Source organism: Rhipicephalus sanguineus, chromosome 11 (assembly GCF_013339695.2).
Source record: "Rhipicephalus sanguineus isolate Rsan-2018 chromosome 11, BIME_Rsan_1.4, whole genome shotgun sequence".
NCBI lineage: Eukaryota > Metazoa > Arthropoda > Arachnida > Ixodida > Ixodidae > Rhipicephalus > Rhipicephalus sanguineus.
In genome coordinates, this window is record NC_051186.1 from 142,591,374 (window position 1) to 142,607,526 (window position 16,153).

The 16,153-nt window shown below is 44.8% G+C and overlaps 1 long non-coding RNA gene and 1 other non-coding gene across 2 annotated transcripts; one reads left to right on the top strand and one right to left on the bottom strand.

Moving 5' to 3' along the window:
- Positions 1 to 237: 237 nt before the first annotated feature.
- LOC119375528 (uncharacterized) lies at positions 238 to 8,896 on the bottom strand. The gene is made up of 2 exons (XR_005180374.2): positions 8,660 to 8,896; positions 238 to 462 (listed from the first exon to the last, which is right to left on the bottom strand). It is a non-coding gene; the product is annotated as an uncharacterized LOC119375528 (long non-coding RNA).
- A 6-nt stretch (positions 8,897 to 8,902) lies between these two features.
- On the top strand, positions 8,903 to 8,986 carry Trnal-uaa (transfer RNA leucine (anticodon UAA)). The gene has a single exon. It is a non-coding gene; the product is annotated as a tRNA-Leu (tRNA).
- Positions 8,987 to 16,153: the final 7,167 nt, after the last annotated feature.

Below are 16,153 nucleotides of genomic sequence, written 5' to 3' on the forward strand. Positions count from 1 at the left end.
TGCAAGGATGCTTTTCTTTGCTGTTTTAACCTAATGTGAATTCTTGCATTATGGATCAGTATATTGGCCAATTGTGGCCCGATGTATTCTAGCAACTATCTCACTGTTTGAATGACTGCTTTTTTGCTTATGTCACCCATGAGTGGGCACGCATATTTCGTGAGTGGAAGAGCGCCTACAACCACTTGTGATTCATGGAATAAAAAGACAGAATACCCCAAAGGAAAAAACGTGAAAAAAAGAGAGTCAACTCGCAGCTAACTTTATTCTTGAAAGGACATTGCAATATATACCCAAGCCAGACATGTGCAGCACACAACAGCTATTGCTTCAATGTGTTTAGGAGGTCCATTGGCTAGATCTTGCCCTCACAGGATGCAGGAGAGCTTCCATAACCAGGTCAGTTGGCTATACTCAGCAGGATTCCCTCATTCGGTTGTTGCAGCAGTGGCCGAAACCCTGCTTCAAAAGTGAAAGAAAAAAAGAAGGAACCCCAGCGGTTCGAAAAAAAAAGAATGAGTACTTGTCCAGTATGTCTGCAAGGTTGCACGCAAGCTTAAAAAGGTGGCTAATAGGTACAAATCCTTTGGTGCTTTCTGCGCCAAGGAAGCTGTTGGGCGCACAGATTTCAAGAGGACCCAAGGCTGCCCTGTGTGGTAAAAAGCATGCGAGGCCTTATGTCACCTGTGTGGTGGGGGTGGTCTGCAAAATATTGTGCACCTGTGGAAAGGTTTACATCGGCCAAAGCAGCGGATGTGTTAAGGACAGAGCGAGGAAGCGGAATTAAGAATAATCTTTCGGCAGACTGGCCTGTGCACTGCAATACATATAAATGCGAGATTCACCAATATCAGAATTTTTGGTAGAAGAGGCGCTCGAAAGAGAAATGCTAGAAGCTTACAACATAAGAAGCAAAAAAGTTATCCGTGTTAGCGACACGTCTGTAATGTTGCAATCGGCAGAGTTTGAATTTAAGGTAATAGTGTTAAAGAGCTCATTTTGCGGCAATTCCGGCGTCAGTGTCGTTTGTTGTGAGTGAAAAATCAGCGTTGTCCATGAGCGAAAATTGAAGATAGCTGCAAAGAAATAATAAAAATCTTCAGTTTGAGTGGGAATCAAACCCAGGATGTTTGCGTGGCAATTAGGTGCTCTACCACAGAGCCATGCCCATGCTCAAAATTGCTTAGGAAAAAAAAACACTACATGAATTTTAACAATGTGCTTGATTGGCCTGGTTGGTGCTGCATGGTAGACTAGGAATAAAAACAGCGCTAAACACGGGACGAGCAGAGGTCAGCGCCGTGTATGTGTCCTCTTCTCGTCCCGTGTTTAGCGCTGTTTTTATTCCTCGTCTACCACTACACGAATGTTATGTAGTGTGAGGGTTGTCATTACAACCGTAATATTGCATGGCAGAAGCGTGCAATTGCGCCAAGTGTCACAACATGAATTGCACAATGAGTGGTTGGTTTAAAGGGCCATAAGTTACAAAGCACACAGGCATAATAAATATCATTATCAACAACAGCATCAACAAAGCATGCAGGTGCGCGTGTTGCCTTATACTGGGTAGCTCACCAACTTGCAAAAGAAAGAATTATGCTGTAGTGGGCACTTCACAACTGTACTCGCAGTAGGCATTCTATAGTCTGATGCAACTTTAGAAGTTTCCTCCTCAAAGGCAGATGCACACAAGCCTGCACTCAAGACTGACGTCATGAGCCGCACTGCCGGTGGCCCCATCTTCGGAGACCATAGCGGAGAGCATGAGCGCGACTGTATAACCGTGCAGGCAATCCACTGCCGTGCTTCGGCGGTCCAGACTTCTCAAGTTGCAGTTGGAAAGGGCCGATTCACAGGCACACAGATGTTGCTTTCCTTGCGGCACGGTTTAGGTGTCTCCCTAGAGGTGAAGCAAGGCTAGTGATTGACGATACAAACAGGCTCCAAATACGCTATCCCATTTTTGAAAGACTCTTGAAGGTGAAGCTCAAGCGTCCTTCAAGATTTTTTAAAATGTTTTTTGGACTAAAATGTGCACTGGGAGTGGCCAATAGCGGTGATATTGTACGCGGAATGTTGTTGCAAATGTATGGCTTGGGTATATATTGTGATGTTTTTTTGAAGAATAAAGTTAGTCGTGAGTTGACGCGCTTTCCTTTATTGCAGAGGTCATGAATTGAGCCACTGTGTCCAAGCTCTCATAAATCTTTTCTGGCACGACACTCTGCTGGGCAGCGAAGGACTTCACTTTTTCCAAGCACATCAGTGCTTCTTTAGCTGAAATTCTTGGTGCTTCCTCTACAAGAATTACTTCCTTCTCCTCTTCTTCCTGAGGTAGGGCACCCGCTACAATCTCTTGTAGAGAGAGTGGCGCATGCATACATGTCTCAACACGAGAGTCAGAGGTGACATAGTCCTCAAAACACAATGCGCTGTCTGCACCCAGTCTTTCAGGCAATTTCTGATCCATTTGACATGAAAGGATGGTGCCACACGATACGTTCGTAGAACGTAATTGTGCTCAGCACTAATTTCGTTAAACTGAAATGCATTAGCATTGGGTCCAATGACGCTTCGGCAGGGGATTTAAAAAAGTTTGTACAACTGAATAGTTTGTTTATTTGACATTCGTTCAAGTGGTATTCTACTGTATTCACATCTGCAATTCATGCACAGGAGAAACCAATTCTCAGTAGCACAAGAAAACCACACCAGGAATTACTTGGTTCTTCTAAGAAAGGGCTGCAAGAAGTTCAGTTAACTGCAGTGCAGGCACACTGATACTTGATTCATCACTTAGATGAATAGGCTTAGATGACTTCCCATTCTGGTAGGCAAGGGGATAGTGTCCAGCACATTGTCAAGTTTATTGTGTATAAACAATGCATGTCGCCCTTCTCTCACTTCTTCAGCTGCACACATTTTTGTCTTTTCAGAGCTTGTTAGTGCTAAAACCAACGCAGTATATGACTGTCATAACCAGTTTATGCAAAGTTTGGTGCACATAAAAGGACGGGCAATTTTTCTCTTGCTGCTCATCATGGTTGGGTGACGAGTATGCTAAGCGATTGAAAAGACGTATTCACTGATAACTGTATAATAGGTTGTGTAAGGGACACTCGCAGAGCTGCATGCCGGCTTGACTGGTGCGGTCCTAGAGAAGAGGAGCCCTTTGGCATCTCATGGGACAGCTTCTCCAATAAAGTGTTGATGCACATGGTGCCACCTCGTTGCAGTCTAGAACGTGACATCTCCCTTTCTTTAAGGTTGCCTGCTCGCCAGAGGTGGAGCCAACTTGGAACTGTTACAGCACGTTCGCTTCTTGTGAATGCTGCAGGTCGCAATGGCTGTAAATGCTTGTTTGTGCATCGTCGGAGACTACTACCTGTGCTCACCACATGTGAATGTGGCGTGTGAGCATGCCTTCATATATGGTCATGAGTGTGTTGTATGTGCGCATGCAATGTATATGTGTATACAGGATCCATTATAAAAGTAATGCGCATTTTCGGGGAAAAATAAGACTTATACTGTCCCCCTGTATTAATACACTTGCGGGGACGTGTCTGCCACGCCTGGATGGCACCCTGAAAGTCCTCCACGGTAATGTCTCTCAGGAACGCTGTAACATGCTTTAGGATGTTTTCCATGGTGTCCCAATGCTTTCCTTTCAGCTTTCTCTTTAGTCTGAGAAACAAAGAAAAGTCGTGCTAAGCCCAGTCGGGAGTGTAACGGAGATGGGAGACCATCGGCGCACTGCTCTGGGCCAGGAAGTTGGAACGATGAAGGACGTGTGCCTGGGGGCATTGTCATGATAGATCTTCACCGTGGCTTTGATGTCAGCCCTCACGTGAGCGACCTGGCATTTCTATCTCCTCAAACAGTTTCTTCCTGCGATACAAACTCGAAAGGGACGATTCCTCAGGCGTCGAAGAAGACAAGGAGCATCATTTTGATGCGAGACTTGCTCATTCACGCTTTCTTGGGGCAGGTAAATGAACGATTTTGTGTGCACTTCCTGCTCTGCTTTTTCAATTCTGGGTTGTACTCGAACATACAGGATTCATCTCCGGTTACAACACAGTCAAGAAAATCCACCTCATTTTGAATGAAATCCAGAAATTCTTGACAGCACAAAGCTCGAATTTCTTTCTGATCTTTCGTCAACACTTCCGGCATAAGCTTTGCACAGACCTTGCGCATTTGCAGACCTTCGGTCACTATCCCATGTTTCACGTTTCACGTGGAGGCACTTCTTTCCGCTCACACTGCTCGGAGTAAACTGGCGACCGGCTGCATTGGAAGGGCAGACCTTCCACCACATTGACCAACTGGTTTTACCGCGCTGCCATGGATAGTCGCGTCACAATAAAATCATGCTCATTACTAGAGGCCGGATTTTTAGGCATTAAAAAAGCCCATTTTAGGCACCAAAAATAGGCAGGCAAAATAACCTTTTAGGCTTCCAATATCGTAAATATAGGCACAATAAATATGCACATAAATGCAAATAAAGATGTGCACGACCTCTATATATGACAGGAAAACAAAAATGTTATTGCTCAAGGTGGTACAAAGGCGCCAACAGTTGAACATAGCCGTACAATTGTGCTTCGTCCCGCACGGTTCGCAGAACACGGACTTTCCCGTGTTCTGCACAGTGAGTCAAGTGTCCACTGTCGCATCAACACACTCCTAGGTGTCTTTTTGGCAAGACTGGGAACGGCAGAGCACAAGAGCAGATAGCCGGATCGCTAAAAGACCAAAAGGTAGGGATTCCTCCTATTGGCCGGTTCAAATCACATAGAGCCAATTTCTCACCTGGCAGTGAACCACTGGCGTAGCCAGAGAGGGAAGGGGGCTCCGGAGGGGTTCAACCCCCCCCCCAGAAACATTTCAGTTTTGCATGTGTATATATACATGCACACATGCAAATGCACACGCGAACATACATAAAGTATGGTTGAACCCCCCTCCAAAAAAATTTCTGGCTACGCTACTCTAGTGAACCCCTTACAAAGTAAATTGCAAACAAAAGTCCGTGCACATCACCTTTTTTTGTTTTGTTTTTGCTCTTCACTCTCTTTTCCGCTGACAACTCTCCGTGATCTCGCATTTGCCAACTGCTTGCGCGGCGGCAGATGCTCGCCGGCGTGTCCCACTTCACTGCTGCTAGCGGTTGTTTTCCGGAAGTTGGCTGAACTAGAGGACTAGGTTGAACTCCAACCCGTTCCGAACAGTTATTGTTGCTCGGTAACATGAATAACAGTCTCCAACTGCACTTCAAAGCGAAACTTAAGGCTAAACAGCATTCATATAAGCGTCAGTTTTGAAAATAGGCATTTATAGGCATTTTTAAGCATTTAGGCCCAAACACCAAAAATAGGCACTATAAAAAACACAGTAAAAGCCCCTGTTAACCTCTAATTCATGCTCATATATCAAAGTGGCGCGATAGGAACGCCCAAGGAACAAAATAGGCATTTGCCTAAAATCCGGTCTCTACTCATTACTTTCATAATGAACCCTGGATGTATGTGTTTGTATGAGTGCGGGGGGTTTGAACACCCCCACCCCCAATGCCCCCCCTTGGCTACACCAGTGGGCCAATCACCTGGACAAGTTTTTTCTAGGGCTCTTGCAGCTCTCAAAATCATTGTGTGACCATAGCTTCACAGAAATGACGAATGGTGCTGAGACAACATGCCGCAAGAAAGCGTCAACACCTTCAAAAAAAGCACTGGCAACAACGCCAGTGCTCACCTGCTACAACCCTCACTGTGTCTGCAGATGCATCATCATATGGTATTGGGGTAGTCCTCCTTCAAGAGACAGCAAGTCGGAGGCTTCTGCAGTTACCTATGCCCAAAGATCCCTCTCTGACACAGAGACACAATATGTGCAAATAGGGAAAGAAGCACTGGCATTTATATCCATGGGCCCGCGAGCATTACCACTGCTAGCATCACAAGTTGCCATAGTGCTGCTGCTGTAATCAAGCCACCTGGATGAACTTCAACGTCTGCAATGTTTCCAAATGAGACTACTGCAGTTCGCCTACCCCACTACCCACAGCCCTAGAAAGCGCTCTCAGAGAAACTGCAGAAAGAGACTCACAGTAAGAGCCCAAGGTGCCTCAGCAAAGCCCATGATGCAACTGTTTCCCAGGACGTGTTAGAGAGGACTAAGGCAGCTCCGAAGAATGGTCCAGTGTTAGCAAGGGTTACGCACTACTGTACGACATCGTGGCCCAAACATCATCATCATCATCATCATCAGCCTGTCTACGCCCACTGCAGGGCAAAGGCCTCTCCCATGTTTCGCCAATCAACCCGGTCCTGTGCTTTCTGTTGCCACGTTATACCTACAAACTTCTTAATCTCATCTACCCACCTAATTTTCTGTCTTCCCCTCACGCGTTTACCCTCTCTTGGAATCCAGTCAGTTACCCTTAATGACCACCGGTTATCCTGCCGACGTGCTACGTGCCCGGCCCATATCCATTTCTTCTTCTTAATTTCAACTATGATATCCTTAATCCCCGTTTGTTCCCTGACCCACTCTGCTCTCTTCCTGTCTCTTAAGGTTACACCTATCATTTTCCTTTTCATCGCTCGCTGCGTCGTCCTCAATTTAAGTTGAACCCTCTTTGTAAGTCTCCAGGTTTCTGCTCCGTAGGTAAGTACCGGTAAGATGCAGCTGTTATATACCTTCCTCTTGAGAGATAGTGGTAGACTACCATTCATGATTTGATAATGCTTGCCGAATGAGCACCATCCCATTCTTATTCTTCTAGTAATTTCACTCTCATGGTTCGGCTCCGCGGTTACTACCTGTCCTAAGTAGACGTACTCCTTTACAACTTCCAGCCTCTCGCCACCTATCGCAAAGCGCTGTTCTCTGCCAAGATTGTTCCACATTACTTTAGTTTTATGCATATTAATTTTCAGACCTACTCTTCTACTTTCCGTATCCAGTTCAGTAATCATGAGCTGTAATTCGTCTCCCGTGTTACTCATCAATGCAATGTCATCAGCGAATCGCAGGTTACTGAGATACTCTCCATTAACTCTTATCCCTAATTCTTCCCAATCTAGGGCCCTGAAAACCTCCTGTAAACACGCGGTGAATAGCATTGGAGAGATCGTGTCTCCCTGTCGTACGCCCTTCTTTATTGGGATTCTGTCACTTTCTTTATGAAGGACTATAGTGGCTGTGGATGCGCTGTAGATTTCTTCCATTATGTTTATATAGGCTTCGTCGATGCCTTGATTCCGCAGTGCCTGCATGACTGCTGATGTCTCCACCGAATCAAATGCCTTCTCGTAATCTATGAAGGCTATGTATAGGGGTTGGTTGTATTCCGCGCATTTCTCTATCACCTGATTGATAGTATGAATGTGGTCTATTGTTGAGAAGCCTGTACGAAATCCTGCCTGGTCCCTTGGTTGATTAAACTCTAATGTCGTATTAATTCTGTTAGCAATTACTTTTGTGAATAGCTTGTAGACAACGGACAGTAAGCTGATGGGCCTGTAATTTTTCAGGTCCTTGACGTCCCCTTTCTTATGGATCAAGATGATGTTGGCATTCTTCCACGATTCTGGTATCCTCCCTGTCGAGAGACATTTCGTATACAGGGTGGCCAGTTTCTCTAACATAATCTCTCCACCGTCTTTCAACAGGTCTGATGTTACCTGATCCTCACCAGCGGCTTTGCCTCTTTGCATTCCCTTTAGGGCTTTCTTTACTTCTCCTGTTAATACTGGTGGGATGTCAGATTCCTCTGGGATATTACTGCTTCTTACGTTATCATCCTGACTGTCTCGGCTGCTGTACAGATCTCTGTAGAACTCTTCCGCTACCTCAACTATTCTATCCATATTGGTTGTGACCTTGCCATCCTTGTCCCTTAATGCATACATCTGATTTTTGCCTATGCACAGTTTTGTCTTCGTAGCTTTGAGGCTTCTTCCGTTCTTTAGAGCATGCTCAATTCTCTCCATATTATACTTTCTTATGTCGGCTACTTTACGCCTATTGATCAACTTCGAAAGCTCCGCCAGCTCTATTTCATCTGTTGCATTTGAGGATTTCATAGCTTGACGTTTCTGGCCCAAACAAGTGTCCTCCAGATGTGCTCAGGATTGGCCCATGAACTGACACTGGTGGATGGAATTTCACTCACGAAAAACAGCCTACCGAACATTCAAAGTGATGGAATAGCTGCACAGAAGTCGGCGTTGGAATATCTAGAGCTCGAGCCTGTCTCCACACATACAACACATACCTTCCTAAACGCCCATGGGAGAGATAGGAATCGGTCTTCTTGGTGAGAACGGTGGACTCGCGCTTCTTTGCACTTGGCACGCTCACAAAATGTTTCGCGTGAGTTTTATCGGCGGAGCGAGGCTAGCGCGTCCTCTTGCGCTCCCATCTCGCCAACTCCACACAGCAAGGAGTAGCCAGTAGTGAAGTTTTTACGGCACTTGGACGAGCTACGGGTTGAGCGGAGCATGCCGACATCTGGGCACCGTAGATGAGGCCACATCGAGTCGACCATGCAGTCCATAAAACATTGGCGAAATGCGCCCAAAGGCATGGCCTAGCGGAGAACACCTACGGCCGACTTTTGCCACTCTCTTCGTGTAAATACCTGTTTCACTGCTGTTTATCTTCACCATAGTTTCTTGGTCGAGCCATCGTACACTTCTTGCGCAGCAGTCGGCCTCGACTCAGAAAGTCGTCAAGATGAATTTCTTGACTTGATCATCAGGTAGAACCATAGAAGGGCAGCGGAACTGCGAAGCATGTAATACAACACAAATAAGACATGTACTACGTAAAATTATATCTGCATTGATTTATAACAGTCTTTTACAAGCCTCGCAACGTGCATGTCAGGATGGCCGAGTGGTCTAAGGCGCCAGATTTAAGCTCTGGTCCTCGTAAGAGGGCGTGGGTTCGAACCCCACTTCTGACAAATTAATTTTTTTTCTTTACACTTGGTTTTTTTTTTATTCCCCATTTAACGCTACACGTTGTAAGGTAATCACACGCACGCTGTATTTCTAGTGTCCGTCAGAACAGATGCAGGTCGGGGGGCTTCGATGGTCGACGGCACTCGGTGGCGCAGCCACCAATGTCTTTGGATATGCGACGAGCGAGAGCCCCTTCCCTCCTACTTTTACGTCAGCGCTCGTTGACGAGTTATGGCGCGGTGGAGGCGTCCAAATTGAACAGCAAAATAATTTACACGAGCCACAAGGCAAGCGCTAACGGGGCAAGGACCCCTCCCGCAACCGGTTCCAGTGAATAAATTTAAGGCGCACGAATAATATTCGATGCTGCTAGCGTATCTAGCGTAGGTAGCTAGTGATGTGATTGAATTATTTAACCGTGTTCGCCGCCTGTATGATAATTCCCCAGCAAATATGAGTCTCTAAATTGTGTTTAGGGACTCCTTGCTTATAAAGAAATAAATAAATAAATAAATAAATAAATAAATAAATAAATAAATAAATAAATAAATAAATAAATAAATTATTTATTTATGTTTATTTATATATTTCTAAATACTGGAGCACAATGCATTCCAACGTTGAATTAATTGTTGAAGGAAAGTAGCTATATTTGTTCAAGTCTGTTCTAGCTTTAGGCCGCAAAAGATTAAGGTTGTGCGAGCTACAATTACAGGAACGTTGACTAAACCTTAAGTATTTATTTAAGCGGGTACAGGGTGTGGGAACTGTGTTGCCAGACTTGTTAATTTGAGAGATTAGAAGGTGAAAAGTTCCTATCATAACGATGGTAGATAAAACGAACAGCTTTCTTTTGTATGGGCTCAGTCCTGTTGGTATCATTTTTATGAAACGGGTCATAGGTGGAGAGTTTTCATTCTCCCCGAGGGGGTGGGGGCCTGACTTGCTTTTCCACACTTTTCTCTCTCTCACCACATTATATATATAAAGCAGATTTACTTAACGTTTTCGGCTGGTGGACCAGCCTTCGTCAGAGTGAATGATGTTCAAAGAATTCGGTACATATATATATATACAGAGAAAGAGAGTACGACTTCCACATTAAAGAATTTAATATAACTTTAGTCTCTCGGGTGCCGACGCTGCGATATCATTATGAAGATCTCTCGTGGGAGACTCCAGATTTATTTTTCAATTACACAATGACATCTATCCACCTCGTAACGCTTGGCTCGAAGCGAAAAAGGCCACTCGCTGACTGCATCACATAAAATATATTCCCACAATGCGTAGGAACTGTTGAAATTTTTTATTGACATGCCTTACTTTGTTGAAACATGCACCAGACAGGAGAGAGTAGACTAATGCTGGCACAGGAAGCTTTAATTATGACAGTGAATTCAATTTAAGAGGGTCAAAAATAATTCTCAGAAGGTAGCAAATACCATTTGCTACCACTACACCTTGTGCGAGGCTGGCGTTACGAATTTTTCCGCCAAAGGTTGTTTTCTGAACGAGTACTTGAGTTGCTCTTCAGTCACCGGACAAGTAGTAAAACCCTCGCTGATAAATAAAAAATGTGTACCATATCTTTTCCCGGCACTTTTACAGGCAAGCATGTGGAAAGGTACCCATTTGTAGACAACCAAGAAATTACCCTCTTTTAAATGGCAAGCAACTCTGTGCGAAAGGATTCACTGACTGACTGTGTCAGGATTGCTTTGCATTCTCAGTAGCATTTCTGAGAAAGGGGGCGTAAAATCTGCCCCATACATTGACTTAGTAGGGTAGGGGCACGCTGCGATGAACCTTTGCCCCCCTTGATGGGGAACCCTGCGCACGCCTATGGTTCTCAAAACCAGTCGCTACGTGGTTCAAGACTTTTTAACTTGTCAGAGCTTAAGTGGTTGCTTTGTTCATCAAGACAACATATTCTGCGCATTCCAATCCGTTTCAGGGGCATTTTCCACTGAATACTTGAAAGAGATAGTGCAAAAAAAGACACGGACAAAAGAAAGAAACAAACGTACACACACTAATATACCACTTTTGCGCACGACAGTCACATGAACACTTTATAAGACCACAAAAACAGGAATGATACAGAACAGGAAAGCTTATCTCTACAAGATAGAAAACAGGACTGAAAGGCTAAGACATGGCAATTCAATGACCCATGCGCAGAACTCTTTGGCACTAAGAGACAGAGAGGGATTACTAACACAGGCGTCAGCAAAATGATGAATTTGTTTGGCTTCAATGATTAGGCTAGTGATATCGGACCGGCTCTTACTGACGACAATAGTTCCATGAAAGTTCGGTTGGCATGCGCAGCCATGGCAGTGCTGTGCCAAAAAGCCATCAGGTGGCAACTTGCCTACTTTATTGCAGTGCTCACTTAGCCGGACATTAAGGTAGCAGCTGGTCTGCCCAATGTAAACGCGGCCACAGGACAGACGAATGTGGTAAACAACGCACATCACACACTGCACAAAAGGATTTCTGTGCTTTTTTGAGCATTCCAACGGAACAGTCCTGTCTGGGTTGGTCTTTTTGCACAGATTACCGAGTTTGAACGGAGCGAAAAAGACAACACGGGTGTTAACTCTAGCAGCTATTTTGTTGAGATTGTGAGAGACCTGATGGATGTACGGCACGACAGCCACATTTCTGACCTCAGGCGAGGGGCAACCACCTGTGCTAGCCTGGCACTGCCCTCTACCACTGACACTATGAGGTGGGTCGGGTACCCTGCATCTTTTAAACGTGAAGCTTGCTGCCTGAAGCTCACGCCAACCATGTGGACACAAGACTTATTGAGGGCATTATATATTGAGACACATTTTTGCAATACCCCTTTTAACGAGTTTCAAATGGCTTGAATTAAACGCCATTAAGCCTTATTAGCCCCAGGCTCGTAACACCAGCAAATGAGATCGTCTACGAGAGTGATTTTTATATGTCAAGAAATCTCATTACACCATCTGCAGGCAGCTCAACAGTCACAACCAGGGGACTAAGACAGTTACGTATCAAGGATACAAGGTTATTACACTCATCTTTAAAATGGCAGATCAAACACTTAAAAAACACAATAAAATCATCAACGAACCTGAAAATTTTTACATTGCTGTTCCACGCGTCAAGTTGCGTGGACAGCTGACGATCAATTTTAGATAAAAACCGATCACTTAGAAAAGGCGCTAAGCCGGAGCCGATGCATACTCCTGCTTTCGATAAGAAAGAAACATTCTTTCTTTGGATGTAAGTGAGTTCAAGCATATGGAGCAATTCCAGGAATGCGCCCACCGAGGTACTGGCTTCGCTAGAAAACTTTACAGAGCCAAAATCGTCAATACATTCTTCAACAGAAAGCAAAGGCTTGTCATGGGGCAAGGAATAATAAAGGTCTTTAATGTCAACGGAGAATATGGTAAGGCCTTCTTTGGCGTGAGTCGCTAAAAATTCTAACACTTGGTTGCAATTCTTGATAAGAAAAGGATCTCGAATTTCAAGCAGTCTAAGCTTATCGAGTAGATACGTAGCAATTTCCTTCTGCCACGTACCTTTTTCGGATATGAAAGCTCGGAATGGCACATCCATTTTGTGAGTCTTAGCACTAAAAAAAGCATCTAGAAATAATTTGTAGCTTTTCTCGACACTCTTCCGTAGTTTATCGAGGCCTAAGTTATGGAACATTTTCACTGCTTTAGCCTTCACTTTAGCCAGGGACACATTGGTGAGCTCATTAAATACTTCAGAGATAGCTTTACATGCTTTTCCGTTGAAACAACTGCGCGAGAAGACGGCAAAACCATCTTCTTTATCGACGGGTATTACACAGAGCGAGTGTAGGAGCACACGCGTTTCATTGTCCGTGTCTTTTTTTGCGCTATCTCTTTCAAGTATGATAAACCAACAAGCCCGCATCGCTACCCTAGTCGTTTCCACTGAATGTCTGAATGCTCAATGGCCCATGACCCCAATTTTAAAAGCTTGAAATAAAAAAGAAGCAGGCATAAACAGCCCTCTAAATTGCTGTCATACAGGACGGCCAACTGTCCGTTGTCAATGGACGAGGATCCAAGCCAAGCTCTTAAAAAATATCCCCCCAAGGGGGCTCTGCCCCCCATGAAGCAGTCCAGAGGGGGCCGGAGCCCCCCCGTACTCTCCACGATATGAAATGGGTCGACTGGGCGTATCAGCGTTTCGTGCGAGCGAACCCAACCAGACAGGCAACGAGACAGGTATATACCTAGGGTCAGAATCTCTAGCGATTTTCATTGGGGGCACCGTCACTTCTTATCGGAGCTTTTTGGAATGTCGCTTCACAGACCAGTGTCAGCTGATCCATGCGTGCACAGCTTTGCGCGTTCACCTCTTGCCTCTGCACCGACGACAATGACCACGAGTCGCGCAGCTTTCGTTTCGACAACGTAGTACACGAACCGGTGCCCCGTAGCGACTTCATCGTGACTGCCTCAGAGAACACCTAGGACTGCCTTTGCTTGATTGACGGACGTCGAGGGCAAAGCAGAGCGAAGATGCTGCAATGCGCTGCCTTGCCACAACAAGAATTACCGATCTCTGTTATATCGAGTTTTGCCCCGCTAGTCTTTGTCGCACGTAATGTCGCTAGTCTTTGTCACACTTTCTTACAGTTACCTGTAAGAAAGTGTGACAACATAGCTATGCTGCTGTTCTTACATTGTGAATTCGGAGCATGATAAACATTTCGAACTGCGGCATCAGAGGCTCATCCACGATCGCTGCATGAGAAAAAATTTGCTCTGAAAGGACCGATTGTGTGTTTTCATGCACTACACTTCGACATGGTTAACTTGCACCAACTCGTTCAATGTTCGGCTTTGCGTAAGTGATAACTACCACTGATATTATCTCATCAACTAATGGGGAGTTTCTTTGCGCGTAAAAGAAGCTTGATTAAAGGCTCACACTTGGTGGCAATTTCACAATTGTTCAGGTCCGAATGTCGGATTTGTTTACATTATGAAGTGGCATCACGCTTGATGTTTCAAAGCAATTATGGCTGCTTGCAAGGGACAGCAGACGCTTTCCATTCTCAAGTTTTGATACAAGTGGCACACTTCACCAGACAGCGCTTCAACGTGTTTAGTGCGCTCTCAATTGGTGGTGGTTTGTAAAAAACCTTCAACAAATTGTAAACTGAAGCACACTCATGGAAAATATAAAATGAGACTTGAGAACATAGCTCGGCAAACTCACTCAGACTCAGATTGGGCCGTGAGTGTGAGTGAGTTTGGATGAGTAATATTTTGGTGATTGAGTCAGAGTGAGTCCACTTTAGAGGAATGTAGGTGATTCTGAGTCCGAGTGAGTCCAGTTTAGGGGAATATAGGCGAGTCTGAGTGAGCCCTAAGTGCAAAATATACTTCTTGAGAGAGCCTGAGTGAGCTCCACCGACTGTTGCCAACTTATGGTCCTATCTACTTATCTTCAGCATTACTGTCAGCCTTATATTGGCTTGCATTTATACTCAAGTCTATTCACAAGTATCGCATCACACTAGCATTCATGTGCCACCTCAATATTTATTGATCAGAGCCATGAGTTAGGGTAAGGTGTGCCATCACCTCCCCCCGCCAACTCTTTCATGGGAAGTTCTTGATAAAAATATCTCGTGTGAGTCGCGTATTTCATAAAAAAATGTCCTTACTGGATCGATATATGATGATGAGGATATATGATAATTCGAATTTGAAGGCACAAGATCAAAAGGCATATCGTAGAGCACTGATTATGTGAGATATTGGCGTTAAGGAGGATTGACACCATGATCGAAAAAGGTAATTTTACGCTAATGGACTCGTGAGTCGACTCACTCAGACTCAGGTCAAGCTGCGAGTCTGAGTGAGTCCGGCTGAGTAATATGTTGGTGAGTCTGAGCAACTCTGGCTGAGAAAAAGTTTAGTGAGTCTGAGTCCGATTGAGGAAAACTTTGGCGAGTCTGAGTCCAAGTGAGCCCTCAGAGCAAAATATATTCCTTGAGTGAGTTTGAGTGAGCTGCAATCTTTTTGCCAACCTAAATGGTTGAGAAGCATGCATTTTTTTCTTGTACAGCGTATCTCATGTGCCTGCTTAGCTGTCATTCAGTAAAAGTATGCACCATGTAATGCTAATCGGGATTGGGAGAATGATACATTTAAAGCATTTGCAATAAAAAAACGAATGTAAATGAAAAGAATAGGACCATATGCGGCAGGATAAACGCATCTCCATTAAAGGCGTGAACAACAAGAATGGCCAATGGTTAGCTCGAGCAACAAACTTGTCAAAAGGCCAATGGGGCGCACAGTCTAGCGGCCTTACTAGCCTTACTAGGGTGGCTAGAAGGGGAGGTGTGATGACCGGGCGGCAAAAGTTGGCCGCCATTCGCGTGAATGCCGTGGGGTGGCGCTGTCGTCACGGGGGGGCCGTCAGCGAACGTGGCCGTTCTCTGTTCTCGGCAGGGAGAATGCTTCAGTGGAAATGCGTTACCAAATTATACAAAACTTTAGCTGATAATGCAGTTCCTGAGTCAGCGCACAGCTTGTATTGCGCGACTGTTATCATGCGGTTTTGAAATACGGGGTACAGAGCCGAGTTTTGTTCCGACGGAAAGCAAGCAGGCTTCTTGGAAAGCCATATTGAAGCACTACTGCTGGGAGAGCGGGGCTTAATTATGCTCCAATGCGCTCTGATCGTTTTATTCGTGCGCCTCATTACGTGCGAAAGCAGATAACTTGATTTACGCCAACCAAATCAGGATTAAACCATGGCATTTATGGTAATACAACGTTCGGTAGTCTTTTCGAATAAATGCAAAATGTTACTAGGTAAAGAAACTTTATTGTGTACAACAGAATGCACTTCATCGTTTCCTTGGCTTGTCTCACATCACGCAAGCCTTTTTTCTTTTGACTTTTTTGATTCATTCCGCTGTTTGCGCCAATGCTTTGCGCAAACAGCGGAATTCTCTTGAAGCGGTTTGTCAGCCCTCGGAATGGCGTGAGTCATGGGCACGTTACCAGTAAAAAGTAACAGTGTTACAGTTACAGTTACCTAAGCCAAGAAAGTAACTCTGTTACAATTACAGTTACAGCTAGAGTTTCCAAAAGTAACCTGTTACAGTTACTGTGAATAAGTAA